Source organism: Mixophyes fleayi, chromosome 2 (genome assembly GCF_038048845.1).
Source record: "Mixophyes fleayi isolate aMixFle1 chromosome 2, aMixFle1.hap1, whole genome shotgun sequence".
Taxonomy (NCBI): Eukaryota; Metazoa; Chordata; class Amphibia; order Anura; family Limnodynastidae; genus Mixophyes; species Mixophyes fleayi.
In genome coordinates, this window is record NC_134403.1 from 311,015,791 (window position 1) to 311,031,152 (window position 15,362).

The 15,362-nt window shown below is 44.4% G+C and overlaps 1 long non-coding RNA gene across 2 annotated transcripts in view; it reads left to right on the forward strand.

Moving 5' to 3' along the window:
- Positions 1-4,922, forward strand: part of LOC142139170 (uncharacterized) — a 67,269-nt gene extending 62,347 nt beyond the window's left edge. For both annotated transcript variants that reach the window (XR_012688171.1, XR_012688169.1), the window contains one exon: positions 4,820-4,922. This is a non-coding gene — a long non-coding RNA (uncharacterized LOC142139170). The remainder of the gene's footprint in view (positions 1-4,819) is intronic.
- The last annotated feature ends 10,440 nt before the right edge of the window (positions 4,923-15,362 follow it).

Here is a 15,362-nt window from a genome sequence, read left to right on the forward strand (position 1 = left end):
CCTATATAGCCCCAATATTAAATTAAATAACACCCGCATTTAATTATTAGGCGTCCTTCCCCCTAACAAGCCATATATTGGTATTTATGTTTAATAAATAAGCCTCCTTACCCCAAATTAAAAGCATTCCCATTTAATTAACAGACCTACGTTAAATTAATAGCATTCCAATTTAATACAAAGGTCTATTTCCCCCATCAGCCCCACAATCAAAATAATGGCTTACTAATTTTCACCACATTTAATAGAGTTTATTATTACTAATAAACACATCACCGCCTTTTTTTTTTTTTTTTAAACTCTTTATTTAAAGAGGAAATAACAGGAAAGACACAATCATCACGTTTAACATTAATATATTAATATTCAAGATGTCTCCTCTGTTTTATATTTTTATATCCTGGGGAATGGGGGTGGGGGGAGGGGGAGGGAGGGATGGGAGGTAGAAAGGTACAAGTACTGTTAACGATATTGTTGATAAGTAAATAAGCAAACCTGGAACATTGCTAGGAAAAGCTAAGCCACACAGCTACATTGGCTACCAAAAAGAAAACTAGCATACAAACATTACTCGCCGGCAGCGCGCCATATCCAGCCCGGGGGATCCGAAGGAGGCCCAAAAGCTATATTCCGTCTGCAGGAGGGGGAGCCGTACTGGAAAGGCAGCTACGGCTTTCTAGAAAAAACCACGGGGCCCACACCTTATCGAAATGATATGATTTATCATGAAGGTAACACCTTATACTCTCCATGCTTGCGACATGTCCTATGTATGACCGTAATTCCTGCATAGATGGAGCCCTAGGGTCTTTCCAATGTTTCGCTATTAGGGATTTAGCTGCTGCCAAGATATGGGAGATAAGCTTATTAGAAGGCGCGCTCTCATCAGGTATAGGGCGAGAGAGAAGGAATGACCAGGGGTCCTTATTTATCTGTTGTTCTGAAACAGAGTTTATAAGCGTAAGAACCATGTTCCAGAAAGGAACTATGCGAGGGCAGGTCCACCATATGTGTAACATCATACCTCTCTGGCCACATTCCCGCCAGCAGCTCGGGGTGGCCGTAGGAAACATTCGAGACAGCTTATCAGGAGTATAGTACCATCTATAGTACACTTTATACGCTGTTTCCTTAATTAATGTAGAGATCGAGCTCTTGGCAATCCCCTCCCTGACCTCCTCCCAACATGACTCATCTGGGGGAGGTCCCAGGTCATTTTCCCATTCCCTCTCATGTCGACCTGGAGTATCGAAGGTATAGTCTATGAGCCAATTATAGATCTGGGAAATCATCCCTTGAGTGAGAGGGGAATGTAAACACATATACTCAAAGGGTGTCAGGGCCCGAAGAACCTCCTGGGGGGCAAAGACATGGCAAAGTGTCGGACCTGGAAGTACTCAAAAAGAAGCGGACGAAACGGTTCAAACCTATGATGAAGTTCCGACATAGAAGCCCAAGTTTGATTGGCTGCCAGGTCCGAAACCACCCGCACTCCCGCCTTTATCCAATGTTTAAATTGCTGTGTTGGATTACCAGGAGGGAAGTGTGGGTTGCCCCAGAGAGGAGTCAGAGGTGATACAAGGGAGGACAATTTATATTTGACCCTGCATGAGTCCCAAAGCAACAGGCAGAATTTAAGAGATTGAAGGGAGGAGGCCGCTGGTGGTCTATCTATATTAGCCAGGCCCCAGAGTGATGCCATAGAGGGGATCCCAACATGGTGGGTCTCCAGATCTACCCATGCTATGGACTGGTAAGGGGCATAGGTTACCGCAACCTGGGTCATCACCGCCTTTTTTAATATAGTACTTATTGTTTTTTAGAATTACTTAGATTTTATTGTATTAATGTAGTATATATTTATGTCCTCCAGAGACCCCCCTTCTCTCCAATCCACAACCCCCTCTCCCCTCATTTTTCTCCAGCTGCCCCTCTTCCCCCACACCATTTCTTACAGCCCTTACACCATCCCTGGTTTTTATAGCCCCCTCTACCTCATCCCCATTTTTATAACCCCATCTCCCCCATGTCCTCTCTATCCTTAGAGCAATATACTTACCTTAGGGCTTCTCATCTTCTACTATGTCTGCATCCTGCTTCTTCTTGCTCTGTCTGCTCCTTGATCTGGCTCTGTCCGCTCCTTGCTCTGTTATCATCTGGCTCTGTCTGCTCCTTGCTCTGTTATCGCATTCTTGTCAACTTTTCCTCGTTGGCTTCAGGGAGATTCCGGGGGAGGTGGGCGTGCTAGGGTGGGGCTTTACAAATCACATAATTTTAAGATGATGCAAAATTTGTGTCATTAAGCCCGCCCTCCACCACTTATCTATTGCAGGGGCAAGAACCGGGAGGTTGCCCTGCTCTCCCAGGAAGTCTCCTAGAAATACGCGAGTCTCCCGGCCATTTCGGGAGAGTAGGTAGCTATGCGTTAAAGAAAGGCAGCTAATGAATCTCTAGAGACTGAAGTGTCTTTTACATTTTTGTCTCCATTGATTAAATCTTGTTCTCCATGAAAATGGCCACCTTCATAGGCATAAATACATGGGTATAGGACACAATTTCTGAACTGTGTCATCATGCCACAGATGGCGAAGCCAACCACGTCTTGTACTGGCTCAGCATCTGGGAGAATGCCAGACTCTTCAGGGAGTGAGGGAGATCACCCCTATTTCAGGGAGTCTCCCTGACATTCAATGAGAGTTGGCAAGTATGTGTTATTGTCTGGCTCTGTCTGCTCCTTGCTCTGTTATCATTTTCTTCTGTTTTCTTCCTACTTGTTGTCTCCCTGCTGGCCGTCGGATAGATAAGAAGAAAATGCTCAGAGTTTTTCTTAACTTGTTGCTTAAACTTAAGGATGCTCGGGGTCATGTTTAAGTCCAAAACAACTATAGCAGCAGCGCTGAATAACAAAGCTAAACTGTGCAACATGCATTGTTCGTTGCGATAAAACCAACATGCATGTGTTTTACAAAGGAGTTTGTATTTTCAGTTTGATTTTATTTTGTTTCATTTGATTACTGAAATTGTGTTTATACATAAATATTTTTTTTTCCAATACTAATCCTTCTGTAACTCTCTGCTGCTTTGGGCACTGTTTAATACCCTCTTCTCCTACACATCCTTCACTCCATTGTCCATCTAGACACAGTTCTCTCCTGGGTTACTTCCCACCTCTCTAACCGCTCCTGTAGTGTACCCACCTCTGGCACATTCTCCCTTCCACTCTCTCTATTGAGGTCCTTTTTTTTCTTCTAAATGTTGTACTATAATATTATACATATCTTGTCTTGGGGTACTAATTTGGTCATTTGACTTCCAATACCACCTCTGTGCTGATGACACCCAAATGTACATTGCTTTCTCTGGCCTATTGCTTTCAGCACTGTTTAAAACCACTGTTTTTCTGCATTTGCCCCCTGGATGTCACAACGATAGCTAAAGCAAATCATGTTCTATACAGAGCTCATTATTGTCCTTCATGCCAGAGTCAACAACTGACCTCCAATCTCACCCACTGTCAGTAACACCACTAGGAGGACCAGATTCATGATGCAAATTATGGCCCAATAAATGTGTTACTTTGAACCTTATCACAATCATTTCCCAAAGTTATGTTTTAAATTAGACACATATTTAAAACCATAAGTAAATTACTTTATGCTTTTTCTGCTAGTTACATCTCAAATTTGCACTTTATTTATGCTCTTACATTTACAACTCAGCTAGGAAAAAATCTAGGGCCTGTTATCAGGTACCTGCAATTACAGGTACCTGTTATAAAGTGCCAGTAATTGCAAATAGCAGAGTACATTTCCCATCAATCTGCCCCCTCTTTGTTAGGATACGATGAGTCAATGACAGGCAGACATTTTGTGCACAAGTGTAGAAAAGATCTGTGAGTGACGTGACCTCGCCCACATGTGATCTGAGAACCAATCATAGAGCAGATTATTGGAAAATACATCATATCATTTACAAAATGAGAGCCAGCACATTCGCATGAAGAGAGCTGCGGGTGTTGGCCGAGGCAACGGACAGGATGACCGCAGGGCGCTACATCTCAAATGAGATGAAACTGCGGGCCTATTAAAGAGTTCACATTTTTTTGTGGTGGCGGTTCAACCAGCGCAAATCTATGGTACAGCTCCAGCGGTGCTGGAGCAACCTGCGGCGGCATCAGCCACAATTGTTGGAAGAGTTAATGCAGGAGATTATTAGCCGTGAGTTCTCTATTAATCGCATGAAATAATGTCATACAAACACTTGCTTTATTTTTAAAAATACTTCCAAACTTTTACCAGCACATGGCCTACCCAAAAATATCAATCTGTCCACAGATTATAAAACTAACTCCCCCTCCAATATAACATGCTTTTGTCAATGTGTTAAGTTAATTTGTTATGGGCGTGTTTGGGATTAAAACTCATCCCCCAGTCCTGTGGCCACTAGGGCAACATGCTGATAATAAATTTTCAAACATTTTTAAGATAACACTAGGAGTTGGGCAGCGCACAAATTAGTGCAAACCTCATTTTTCCATATTACAAGGCCTTACCCAAATGTCTCCCTAATCTGTCGTTAGTTATATTATATAAATATTGATCATGAAAAACAAAATATTTAATTTAGTACTTATTTTTAAAATGAAAAGTGGTGTGTGTCTCAAAATAGTCATCTTTTAAATTAAAGACACTCAATTATCTCTGTGGCTAAATGCATGTTTCTCAATGTCAGCTCACATTATTATATGGCTATATGTTGGTAACTGTGAAACAGGGAGAACATTTAAAAAGAAACAAATGTGTTATACTTATTCCAACAGGCCGTCAGAGCCATCTCCAACAAGAGGCCAGCGAGGAGGAGCAGCAAGAGTAGGCCATGGTTAAGGCGGAGGAGGAGCAGGAGGTGGAGGAGCCGGCCATGATTGAGGCGGAGGAGGAGGAGGGGGTGGAGGAGGTGGCCCTTGTGGAGGAAGTGGCACCGGAGGAGGATGTGTTGATGGGTGAATGTAAGTATTGAAAAAAACAACTTTTCATAATTCTATTCCTTTTGAGGAACATTGTATTTGAGCAAAACTCATGACTAACCACATGCAATTTTCACAATAGCTAGTTATCCATTCCACAGTTTTCAACCATGATGGCCATAATAATAATTTATGGTGATTGCAGTAAACCCCACCCCCCCGGCCACCACACAAACATGTATAAATAAATAAATAAATATATATTCCAACCAAAAGTATTAATCCTCTGCCTAGTACTGTGTTTAGCATACCATTAACCTTTTCCGACAATGTAAAGTTATGTAACACTACATGCCTCTTCTGATCCCGTCAAATGGGGGAAACAAAGTACACCCTTTTGAAGTAATATATGTTTAAACAATTATCTAAGAATGTATTTTTTTCTTTTTATCAACAGCTCAAGAAGACACCCAGGCCGGGGTGGAAATCCCACAAGCCAAAGAAGATATTTTACATGATATCTTAAAATATTGGCGCAAAATTAAAAAATATTCCAAAATGTTAAACAACAACAATGTTAAACAAAATTATTAGTTTTAAAAAAGTTTTATATTGTTGGTTTTTTAAATTTTAATGTTAACAAAATTGTTACAAAAAAACCCCTAAAATGTGTTGAGGTTTTTTTTAGCCAATAATGGATGGACATTTAGGGGCATATTCAATTGATGGCAAGATCGCCGAAAATCCCGCGCTCGAAAAATATTACCGTTAATACGGTAATCCTGCGTGTAAATACCGTTAATACGGAGATATTACCGTATTAACGGTAATATCTTTCGAGCGCGGGATTTTCGGCAATTCCGCCGTCAATTGAATACCCCCCTTAGAACATATCTTAATATTTTTTAGTTTACATTGGTCCCTTTGCACTACATCATAATTTCTTTCATCTTTTATTTATTTATGATGGCACCAGCAATTCTGAGGCACTATACAGAGAATACAGTACCTGGCCCAAAAGAGCTTACAGTATAACAACACACACACACACACACACACACACACATTTTGATTGATGAAGTCAAATGGAGTTCAGGAAGGAAAAAGAAAACATGGGGAGAACATACAGGGCAAGATTCATTAAGAAAAGTTAGACAATAAAAGGAGTAACTTGGTCAAAGCATCAACTTCTATCAAGTGTTTGTGTGTTACATGTAAACAAACCATTACTTTCCTTATTAGGTAACTACTATCCTAATACTAGCCCTTGCCAAAAAATAGGCTGGTTTGGACAAAGTTCCTCTTGTGTTCCTTTCATTATTGCATAAGGCCCGCAAGCTGCACACAGATGCTACGGCCATGCTTGGTATTCAAACTCATGCTGCCAGTTTTGTGAAACAGAAGTGCTAACCACTAAGGTACCCATACAAATCTTAGCTGGTATATATTGGGTAATAAGGAAGAGTACTATTATCTAGCTTTTACATCTGTTGTACACATGCTGTATTGTTGTGCTTCTTGCTCTAGTATATAGAGTGTATTTATATTTCCAACTGAATGTTGCCTTAGGGGTTAGCCAATCCATCATGACCTTTATCTGTGTGGAGGTTGTATGTACTCTACTATGTATCGATTATGGAAGAGTACGCTACGCATTTTGTAACATTAATGATATAAATTTTTATAATACACTAATGTTTATTTTAATATGCATGTTTATTTATGTTAGCGAATTATTATGCAATGATTTTGCATCCACATTCTTAGTTCAATTCAAACTCATTACACCATCTTTCATGTAGGTGAATAAGAAGGTGTGTTGATTTAGCTCATTAAAAACACTTCAAAGTCATTTGTTCCAGGTTATATAAACATCTAAGTGTTAAAACGAATAATTAGATTACAATAGTCCTGTATAATACACTTTGATTGTGTTTTTACATGTGTAAACAAACCCTTCCCATCTCCCACATTTGCCATTGGTTAACACTTTCTTATCTTTAAATAAGAAGAAAGATCTTAAGATCAACTAATTGCTTAAGATCTGTTGCATCTTATTTTGAGTTGCGTAAGAGACTTAAGGTGGGCGTGTCTTTGAACTTTCCGCTCCTTGTTGAATTGCGAATTTCTTATCTCCCCATTTGTTCTTAAAATACTCATCGCAACTTAAGCACAAGATAAGATCAGTAATGAATCAGGCCCAACGTAATTAAACTTCCTTCATGCTTTATCCACAAACCTCCCATCGGAAAATGATCACCCGCCGGGGAACTATGTGTTACGATTTTGATGCCTTAGTCAGTATTAGCACAGGCTTACCTAGGGCGCGGAGTCTAACGGCCTTCCGGTCTTCACCAAGAACCACCGCAAGGTAGTGTGGGCTTAGCTGCCGAAGAACCGCAGGTCGCGGCCCCCAGATTAGCCTACGTGAATTCCAGGCGTAGTAGGTCTGGAACAGTAACCGGTAGATGCACGGAGGCAATGGGTGCGTGGCAGGATCCAGAGAATAGTTGGTAACACAGCCGGGTCGGTACACAGAAGGTATCAGGTATACGGTGCCAGAGGGAGATCCAGAGAATAGTCGGTAACACAGCCGGGTCGGTACACAGAAGGTATCAGGTATACGGTGCCAGAGGGAGATCCAGAGAATAGTCGGTAACACAGCCGGGTCGGTACACAGAAGGTATCAGGTATACGGTGCTAGAGGGAGATCCAGAGAATAGTCGGTCACAGCCAGGTAGGTACACAGGAGTAGGAGGAATAGAGGGGTAAACAGGGAGCAGGATCACAGGAGTCAGGACACAGGAACTGTAGCCAGGAACAGGAAACACATTGCTCTGACACAGGCAGCGTGTCAGAGCAGGGAAGATATAGGAGTTTGAATTCCCCGCCCAGGAGTCACATGATCAGCAGCAGAGAGAAGCCGGAAGTGCGGCAGCGCTAACAGAAGCAGCGCTGAAGATATGGACACCGCTGTCAGCTCCCGCTGACAGCGCAGCGGAACGGGGACAAGGTAAGTTCCTAACAGTACCCCCCCCTTCAGGGGTGGCCTCCGGACAACCTATAAGGCTTTAGAGGGAACTTGGTATGGAATTTCTTCAACAAACTCGGAGCATGAAGGTCTCGTGCAGGAATCCAAGAACGCTCTTCAGGACCGTAACCTTTCCAGTCAACCAGGAACTGCAAGGAACCTCTGGAAATCCGAGAATCTAGAATCTCCTTCACCTCAAATTCCTGATCAGGTGCAGAAATAGCAGCAGGAGGTCTTCTTGAAGAGAAGAATTTGTTAACAACAAGTGGTTTGAGAAGGGAAATGTGGAAAACATTGGGAATCCTCAAGGTAGGGGGTAATTTTAATCTAAAGGCCACCGGATTAATGACCTCAATGATCTAGAAGGGACCGATAAATCGGGGAGCGAATTTCCTAGAAGGAACCAACAAGCGAAGATTCTTTGTAGACAACCACACTTTGTCACCAGGAGTGAGTAGTGGAGACGGTCTTCTTCTTTTGTCAAATGCTTTTTTACTGATGGCAGAGGTGTGAAGTAATTTGCATTTGATAAGATCCCACCTAGACGAGAAGTCCGATAGAAGGGAATCCACTGCAGGAACCCCAGAAGCAGTTAACTCTTTGAAGGGTGGAACTTTAGGATGAAATCCCTGAAGAGCAAAAAAGGGAGAAATGGAGGTAGAGTCGTGTGAATTATTATTGTGGGCGAATTCTGCCCAAGGTAATAAATCAACCCAATCATCATGTTTAGCCGAAATGAAACATCTGAGGAATTTCTCCAATTCTTGATTCGTCCTTTCCGTGAGACCATTACTTTGCGGATGATATGCAGAAGAGAAATTTAACTTAATTCCACAAAGACGAGAAAAGGCCCTCCAAAATCTTGACACGAACTGAGTTCCTCGATCAGAAACGATAATATCTTTACAGCCATGTAGGCGGAAAATTTCTTTAATGAAGAGTTGAGCCAGAACAGGAGCAGAAGGGAGACATTTTAATGCCACAAAATGAGCGGCTCGGGAAAGGCGATCGGTGACCACCCACACTACTGAGAACCCTCTGGAGGAGGGTAAATCTGTGATAAAATCCATGGAGAGATGACTCCAAGGTCGATCCGGAATTGGCAGAGGCTGCAGCAGACCGTATGGAGCTTGACGAGGAACTTTATTCTGAGCGCAAGTGGAACACGCCGTCACAAACTGTCGAACGTCCGAACGGATAGCCGGCCACCAATAACTACGGGAGATAAATTCCAAGGTCTTCTTTATACCGGCATGACCAGAAAAACGGGAGGCATGAGCCCATTTAAGGAGTTTAGTTTGGAGATGTGGAGGAACCAAAGTCTTCCCGTGAGGAATGATCACCCGAGTGGGAGTAGTAGCCAAAATACATTCTGGATCTAGAATAGACCTAACACTCTCTTCTTCGGTATCCATAGAATCAAAGGAACGAGAGAGGGCATCAGCCTTCTTGTTCTTGGACCCTGGTCTGAAGGTAATGATCATATTGAATCGTGAAAAAAATAACGACCATCTGGCCTGACGGGGATTGAGGCAGGATGCAGTTTGTAGATAAAGCAGGTTCTTGTGATCCGTAAAAATAGTAACAGGAAATCTGGCTCCCTCCAAATGATGTCTCCAGGCCTCCAAGGCCAATTTGATAGCAAGTAGTTCTCTGTCTCCAATGCCGTAGTTTTTTTCGGTGGATGAGAATTTACGAGAAAAGAAGCCACAGGGAGAAAACTTTCCAGTAGAATTCTTCTGAGACAAAATAGCTCCTACTCCAGTGGAGGATGCGTCAACTTCGAGAAAAAAGGGGAAGGAAGAATCTGGCTGTTGAAGAATAGGTGCCGATATGAAGGCTTCTTTAAGATACTTGAAGGCCTCTACCGCCTCTGGTGGCCAGGTCTTAGCGTTGGCAGATTTCTTGGTCAGGGAAGTGATGGGTGCAATAACAGATGAAAACCCTTTGATAAAGTGGCGGTAATAATTAGAGAACCCAATAAAACGCTGGATGGCCTTAAGTCCAACCGGTTGGGGCCAATCAGAAATCGCCTTTAATTTCTCAGGGTCCATATGTAATCCGGAGCCAGAAACCACGTGACCAAGAAAAGGAAGATGCGTTTTTTCAAAGACACACTTGTCCACATTACAGTACAGATGATGCGACCGAAGGCGTTGAAGAATCAAGGAGACATGATGGCGATGAGTAATAATATCAGGTGAAAAAATAAGAATGTCGTCTAGGTAGATGACCACAAATTGATACAGGAAATCCTGAAAAACTTTGTTAATAAAATTTTGAAAAACCACAGGAGCGTTACAAAGTCCAAATGGCATGACAAGATACTCAAAATGCCCATCGTGCGTATTGAACGCCGTCTTCCATTCATCCCCTTGTTTAATACGGATAAGGCTGTAGGCCCCTTTCAAATCCAGTTTAGAAAAGATTGAAGCTCCCTTGATCCTATCAAAGAGTTCAGAGATTAATGGTAAGGGGTACCTATTCTTTTTCGTTATGGCGTTGAGGCCACGGTAGTCTATGCAAGGACGCAATCCGCCGTCCTTCTTTTTTACGAAAAAGAAACCTGCTCCTGCTGGTGACGAGGATTTCCGGATAAAACCCCTGTTTAAATTCTCCTTAATATATAGGGACATGGCCTCTGATTCGGGTAGAGATAATGGAAATACCCGTCCTCTAGGTGGTATCTTATCCGGCAACAATTCAATGGAGCAATCCCAAGGTCTATGAGGGGGTAACTTGGAAGCCTCCTTTTCACAAAAGACATCAGAAAACGAATGATATTGAGGAGGAATACCGGAGGGTGTTGGGAGACAGCCCATAGCGGGTCTATGAATCCTGGGAAGACATCGGGAATGACACTCTGAACCCCATGCAAGAACTTCCGGTTTCTGCCAATCTAAAGTGGGGGAGTGAAGTCTGAGCCAAGGTAGGCCTAAGATCAACGGGTTGATAGCCTTTGGAATGACTAAGAAAGAGATTTCCTCAGTGTGCAAGGCTCCAATGCGTAGAGACATGTTAACAGTTCTGTTCTTAATGGATCCTCCAATGATACGACTGCCATCTATAGCTGTAATGGCAATAGGTGGATCTAAGGGTTGCCTAGGCAATGATAACCGCTCTACAATGTCAGCTCGTAAAAAGTTCCCCGCTGCACCGGAGTCAATAAGCGCTGGAAGAGACAATTGTTTATCAGTATATTGCAGAATAACTTGGATAGAAAAACTAGAATCCATAGGAGAGAGAATGTTCATACCTAACTTAGTCTCTCCGTCATCAGTTAGGTCCGATCGTTTCCCGGGCGCTTCCCACATTGACTCAGGACATGACCGGGTTCCCCGCAATAAAGGCATAAACGATTCTTGAACCGCCTCTCTCTTTCCTCCTGGGATAAACGTGCTCTTCCCAACTGCATAGGCTCTTCCTCCGGGGTAATAGGAGTTTGGAAGCGAGGAGCCAAACGGAAAGTAGATCGACGGGAACTCTCTCTCTCCTGAGTGCGTTCACGGAAACGTATATCAATCTGGTTACAGAGAGAGATCAAAGCATCCAGGGTAGTGGGTAACTCTCGGGCTGCTAGCTCGTCCTTAATACGATCGGACAAGCCTTGCCAAAATGTGGCCACTAACGCTTCATTGTTCCAACGAAGTTCGGCCGCCATAGTGCGAAATTGAAGGGCATACTGGCCCAGAGTAAGGGTACCCTGGCGCAGACGGAGGAGTCCAGAAGCTGCACTGGAGACTCGTCCGGGTTCATCAAAGATGCGTCTGAAGGTTTCCAAGAAAGTGGCACAATTATGGAGAATGGGGTCATCATGTTCCCAGAGAGGAGAAGCCCAGGCAAGCGCTTGACCAGACAATAATGAAATAATATAAGCGACTTTAGTTTTCTGTGTGGGAAAGTTCCCGGGCAAAAGTTCGAATTGAATAGCACACTGGTTCAAGAAGCCTCGGCATTCCTTAGGATCCCCATTGAACTTGGGTGGGTTAGGTATGCGGAGTTGAGAGGTGGTGGGAGCAGATACAGCTGAACCGCTTGGAGCGGGGGCAGGCTGTGGGGCCGGAGCAGGTGGAGGATTAGGAGCTGCCACCTGAGCTGCTTGGAGCGTATCCAACCTGTTAGACAGAGTCTGCAGAATCTGTAGTAACTGTTCTTGATTTTTCCCCTGTTCCTCAACCTGAGCCGCTCAATTATCCAGTAGTACTCTCGCAGTGGGATTCCCTGTCGCTTCCATCAGTTAGATAATGGTCAGAGCAAACTGTTACGATTTTGATGCCTTAGTCAGTATTAGCACAGGCTTACCTAGGGCGCGGAGTCTAACGGCCTTCCGGTCTTCACCAAGAACCACCGCAAGGTAGTGTGGGCTTAGCTGCCGAAGAACCGCAGGTCGCGGCCCCCAGATTAGCCTACGTGAATTCCAGGCGTAGTAGATCTGGAACAGTAACCGGTAGATGCACGGAGGCAATGGGTGCGTGGCAGGATCCAGAGAATAGTTGGTAACACAGCCGGGTCGGTACACAGAAGGTATCAGGTATACGGTGCCAGAGGGAGATCCAGAGAATAGTCGGTAACACAGCCGGGTCGGTACACAGAAGGTATCAGGTATACGGTGCCAGAGGGAGATCCAGAGAATAGTCGGTAACACAGCCGGGTCGGTACACAGAAGGTATCAGGTATACGGTGCCAGAGGGAGATCCAGAGAATAGTCGGTCACAGCCAGGTAGGTACACAGGAGTAGGAGGAATAGAGGGGTAAACAGGGAGCAGGATCACAGGAGTCAGGACACAGGAACTGTAGCCAGAAACAGGAAACACATTGCTCTGACACAGGCAGCGTGTCAGAGCAGGGAAGATATAGGAGTTTGAATTCCCCGCCCAGGAGTCACATGATCAGCAGCAGAGAGAAGCCGGAAGTGCGGCAGCGCTAACAGAAGCAGCGCTGAAGATATGGACACCGCTGTCAGCTCCCGCTGACAGCGCAGCGGAACGGGGACAAGGTAAGTTCCTAACACTATGTCGGACCAGCATATCAGCAAACCAGTCCAGGAGGCATGGACCCAAGCCAGGTCGGACTAAATACACAATATAATCTTCATAGATTTAATGTGGCCAAAGTCGTAACACCCAAGGTGGATAAACAAAATATGGGGCAACCACTTTCCGGAAATTTCCCTGGACAGGAGCTCCTTAATCCCTGGCCAACGCAAACCCACTGACCCAAACAAGAAACCACTGCAGATCCCAGAAAGGAGGAAGTATCTCTAGCTGTCTGATGCCCAGATCCGCAGCTCAGTCCCATGAAAGATCCGCAGCGGGCTCCCATGAACTGAAAAGAAGGAAGAACAATACAAATCATTAATTGCACACAGAGCAGCACAACAAAATAATGCACGTGATGTGCAGGGGCCCCACATAGAATCGGACATGGCCAAGCACAAGTTACAGAGGCTAAAGTGCCAGCAAACTGAAGGCAAAGAAAAGAAACAGAAAAGAACCCAGAAAGAAGAAAGGAAAAAGAAAAAAGAAGAAACTTGAGACTCAATTAAAGGGAAAACCATAAAAAACCTTGTGGTACCAACATCCAATCACGTCCACCTTAGAGGAAAAATTAGGTGAAATTTCTTAAGGCCTTGCCTCCAAACAAGCAACCACATCCCTGTGTCACTCTAGAGAGGAGTAGGAGAAAGCAAGAAAGAACGTTAGGTAACAAGAGAAGACCTTACATACCGCCTGTAAGCGATAGATTTTCATCTGTCCAACTATTGAATGGATGTGCTATCCACCGCTGCAGACGTGGCCACCTAAATCCTAAACCAATGTATAATGTATAATGTATGCCAAACTGCGCATGGAGCCTGCGCTAAAAAAAACCCAAGAACTAGTACCATGTGAGGGGGAACCCTCACAATGCACCAGCCCAGGCACAGCATCCTGAGGGCGCAAATGAGCAAAAGCAGTTACCACCTGCACTGGGCAAACCGAGCAACCACTCTGAGGAGAGAGCATGATCCATCTCCCCCAATCTAGCCAATCTGATTTGGATCAACACACCTTACAATTTATGCCAGAATCAGGCATGCTTAGCAAGCATACCAGAGGATGGGGCAGACAATCATCATCATCAGCATTTATTTATATAGCGCCACTAATTCGGCAGCGTGGTACAGAGAACTCATTCACATCAGTCCCTGCGCCATTGCACACAAAGACACAGACAGACATACAGACACACACACACACACACACACACACACACACACACACACACACACACACACACACACACACTAGGGTCAATTTGTTAGCAGCCAATTAACCTACCAGTATGTTTTTGGTAACTAACTTGATCACCCTGAAAGCACCAAAGTCAACATAGTAAACGTGGTATCAAATAGTGACAAATCAAAGACATCATGCACCACATCTGCGAGCGCCCCCAGTAAGCCATCTAGCATTCGTCCATCGAGGAGGACTGGGTATTCATAATCAGCCCAGGCAACATCAACCTGGCAATATAACTTAGAGAAAAAGGAGATACCCGCCAGAGAGATGGACATTGCCAACTTGGGCTTACCACTTGTATATCTAGCCCAAATAAATGACAGCTTGCACTTGTACAAACCTTACCAGGTACTCGGAGCACAAGCTACTCCTGCCAGGTAGACCAATACTTCTGCAGCATGCCAGGGGCCAGTGATCACTCCACCAAACCTTCTATGCCGGCTTGACAATCTGTCAGACATAAGCGGGGCAAGGAGAACCTATGAGGGCCTCCTCAGATGCCAAAGATCTATATTTATCCCAGTAACCCTTTAACAAAGCATTAGCCAGTTCTTTTTCCAATCTGGGAACATGCCAAGCTCTAAAGCTAATATCAAAAGTCAGGCAGCACAGCAACACCTTACACAGCAGGCTGGTCACAGGTGAGAAGAGGCGCTCTGTCTATTAATCTCTTGCACCATACCCAGGTTATCACACCAGAAGACAATTTGCTTGCCACAAAACCTGAAGACCCATAACTCAACCGCCACAGTACTGGGGAAAAACTTCAGCAGGGCAAGGTTGGACGTCCAACAGGAAGGGTTCCAATCACCGGGCCAAGGTGCCGCGCACCAATCACTGGTGAAGAAAGACCCACAACCAACCACCCCGGCCACATCCAGGAACAACTGCAGCTCCCTAATGGACACCGGGGGATCGGGCCATAAATGGACCCCATTAAATTCGCTAAAAAATATGTCCCAAACCACCAAATCCTCTCTGCTCCTGCTGGACAGGGGAATCCTGCAGTAACAGGGAACCCATTTTTACAAAGTGACAGTGGCAGCCGGGCTCCTGTCCCCGACTACTACCTGACCGTGTGACTCCC